Source organism: Euprymna scolopes, chromosome 6, assembly GCF_053919585.1.
Source record: "Euprymna scolopes isolate OS-2025 chromosome 6, ASM5391958v1, whole genome shotgun sequence".
In the NCBI taxonomy this organism is placed as follows: Eukaryota; Metazoa; Mollusca; class Cephalopoda; order Sepiida; family Sepiolidae; genus Euprymna; species Euprymna scolopes.
The window spans coordinates 50,848,601-50,852,730 of NC_136487.1; positions in this window are offsets into that span (position 1 = coordinate 50,848,601).

A 4,130-nucleotide genomic window follows, 5' to 3' on the forward strand; every position below is an offset into this window, starting at 1 on the left:
ATATATATAATATATATATATATATATATATATATATATATAATATATATATATATAATATATATATATATATAATATATATATATATAATATATATATATATATATATATATATATATATATAATATATATATATATATATATATATAATATATATATATATATATATATATATATATATATATATATATGTAAGCTTGATCTCACTAATATATATTAGGTTTATTATTTATATATATGTACACTAGCAGGCTGCCCGGCGTTGCCCGGTCTTAAAATACGCTCAAATATAATATTTTAATTCATGCAGATTACATATTTATTATTATAGAGACAATTCTCTATTGATTATTATATTGAACCTAATAAATAATAGCGAGATCAAAACTAAAAAATATATATGTATCACACAGACGCCATCAGCTAGAATCAAAACAGCATACAATTCTCCACCCTCGTTGCTTAACCTATGAGCTATGCCCCCCCCCCTTCAGAAAAATGTGCGATTTCTTTTGCGGCAGACTCACTGCAGCTGCTAATCATGCTAGAATCCATTTTGTTCGCTTTATTGTTTATTTTGTTCATTTCAAGACAAACAATAATTCCTCTCTACCCCCCACCCCCCGACACTCCATCTTTTTATTTAATAAAAAGAAGCCGTTCCAGAATAATGAAAAAAAAATCTTCTACCTCCTCCACCGCCACACAAATAATTCATATTCTCCCCCTCCCCCATCAAAGAATTCACTCCATTAATCAGTTATAATAATCATCTGGAATGGATTGCATTTATATCCAATTTGTAGAGAAATATGTTGTTGGTTTTGTTTTAATAATAGTAATGATGATAATGTAGTAGTAGTAGTAGTAGTAGTAGTAGTAGTAGTAGTAGTAGGGCAACCAAGTCTCATGAATTATGAACATTAACCAACCACAATGAAACTGCAACAGAATTAAAATAAACCAAGAGAACCGAAACTGATAGACATCTCATATTATATATATTAAAAATAAATAAGTCTACTATGATATAAAAGGAAGTTTGTGTGTGCGTGTGTGTGAGAGAAAGAGAGAGTTCCCTATGGACTCAGAAACGGCTCGGTCAATTTATTTTTAAATTTCACACGAAGGTACTCAATTTGTCTGGGGATGTTCTTACATAGGTTTTCTATTGGAATGCGACTGATAAGTATCGATAATCAAAAAAATCCGATTAAAGAAGGAATTCCGATTTTTACCAAAGTTAACACTTTTATACAACCTAACATCGCAAGTGCATTCGAGAAGTTTTGTCATTGCACAAGATGAAATGCCCAGCCTATAAAATAAACTGTAGATTCTTTTATAAGACAGGGGCGTGTTCAAAACAAATGTTTGTTTTACAAGCACTATTGAGCCATGATACCTGAGTTTTGCATGTTTAAATAGGTTATAAAAGCTGTTTAGAGCACAATTGAACCACAATACTTGACTTTTGCATTTTACACCTAAGTTAAGCTTTTATTTACAGATGATTTTATAAAATCAACAGTCTGGCTGAAACTACTGTCAACAATTTTCCCCACTCTTTATCTGTGCCTAAATCCAAACGTAGATTCCATGAGCAAAGCTTCTTTCTTAGAACTGCACGCCAGTGGAACTCTCTGCCGCTTGCCTGTTTCCCACCTGACTACAACTTGGACGTCTTCAAGTCCAACATAAACAAACTCCTGATTAACCGCCCCCTTAAGTAAGCCACTCTATCAAAACCCCCAATACTAATGATTACTACAATACTATCTCATTGATTACTGTACACACAATAACCCTTATCCCTGAGTGACCTTCGGGCCTTGATAAGTGGTGACCTCCATGTAAAAAAAAAAAGAAAAAAGCAATCAATCGATTTGATTAAAAAATGGGCCATTTCATGGATTTCAATGACAATAAAAGTATGCAAGGGCAGAATATTAATCCTCATTCAATCCCGAACAACGTCGAGTCTCCCTGCTAGTAAATGAATAAAAATAAAATCTATATATAAATTTAGAAAACGTTCTTAGTATCGACTGATACCACACGAAATCTCTACTGGAAACAATACAGAAAGGATTGGAACCTTAGAGAGGCATATTGCCACTCAAATCCCTTGAAGACCAATAGTCATTGCCAGCAAGAAATCAAAGGTAGGTGGCTGTTGCGATAATGCAAAATAATTTGCGGGGGCTATTGAAAAAGGTGGAGAATATTGAAAGTCTGGGTAGACTTGTTGTCACCCAGACTCCAGGGAACACCACTAGTTATTATCAGTGAGTAATGTCTGATGATGACCTGCCTGTGAGAAAACAGAGCACAATATTGATGCAAAAATATTTAGAAAAGTTCTTTGACTGCATAAGACAACCCACACAGCTGTAGCATACTTCGATCCCCATGGTTTGTCTGTAGTTTACTGCATCGACAGAATCAGTAGGTCATCTCTCTGTAGCTGCAGTGATGATGTGTCAGCTGAAGTTTACATCTTCCTCTCTCAGCAGGTAGCTGCAATTATTGTACAATATGAGAGTCATTCAAAAAGTAAAGCCTCCTATTTTTTAACTAAAAAAAATTGAAGAGCTATCAAGACAGGAGTGGTGCCATTGAAATGGGCGATCTTTTGTACTCCAGAATTTATTTTAGTACATAGTCACCACCATTCTCAATGCACTTTTGCCAGCAATTAATGATGGCTGCACATGGGCGTCCAGAGCGTGCTTGGTCATACAAAGGTCGTTCCAAAAGTAAAACCTATCTTTTTATCTCAAAAAGTTCAAGAACTACAAAGACGTTGTACCATTAAGACAAACGACCTTTTGTGCTTCAGAATTTATTTTTCTATATAGTCACCACCATTCTCAATGCCCTTTTGCCAGGAATTCAATGATGCATCTCTGTTTCTGACGCATGTCCATAACAGGGGTTGTTTTCTTAGTCTCACACCATCAATATCTGCAACAAAGAGATGAAACTTTCAGGTGATGAATGTATAACAATACAATTTGCAATCCCCATTTGGCTGGAAGAAAAAAAAATAGGAGGCATTACTTTTGAGACGCCCTTCCCCCATACTTCAGTTGGTCATCTCTCTGTAGTCGTAATGGTGATGTGTAAGCCGAAGTTTTCATCTTCCTCCCTTGTCAGGCTGACATTGTGTAGAGCATAAAAGAAGAGACAAAAACCTCAAACAACCTCATCGCTGAATGGCTCTTGTTCCTTTATATTTTACCTTTTCATTCTCTCTCAGTATTACAAAGTTACATATCAACTTCCTATTGCCCCTCTCCCCACCTCCAAACACACGGGAATGTGTAAACGAGGCTGGGATTTAAAGACAGACATGTACTGGGAATTCCATTTGCAAATTTTTATGCTATTAAAAAAAAATGGCTACCACACTGCAACATGATTATAATGCTGCGAGATCTGGATAAGATCAGAACAGTTCAACAAATTAATGCAATTTTGTCAGCAGAGATACCAGAACCTGAAGATCTAGAATTTTGTGATTTAGTTAACTCCTTTATGGTACATGGGCCATTTTTAATGGTTTCTTTGGTGTATGTGTTACAAATTTTTCAGTTATTAAATATCGGTTTTTCTTCTTGGGATGCATTTTGGAATTTAAAATATTTAATTGTTTACACGTAGACAAACACTAGACTTAGATTTAATTTACTATTATAGTGAGTGCTTACACACACACACACACACATGGAAACACACACTTTGTTAATAGTCAGAACAAGACAGCTTTAAGGCTATAAAATGAGAAATAACCCTAACCCTTATTTCTTTTCGTTTTGTGATCCATGCTGAAATATGAAGAAGAGATGTTGTGAGTTTGTCTCTGATGTATCGTTATTTTCATGGAAAGTGTTCGACTGAGCTTCAGTCTATGGTCCCCCCTCGCCTAACTTTCACAAGAAACACTCGTCTAGCTGAAAACACTATCAATAATTCCCCCACTCTTTATCTGTGCCTAAACCTAAACGTAGATTCCATGAACAAAGTTTCTTTCTTAGAACTGCACGCCTGTGGAATTGTCTTCCGTTTTCCTGCTTTCCGGCTGACTACAACATGGTTGTTTTCAAGTCTAACGTAAATAAGTTCTT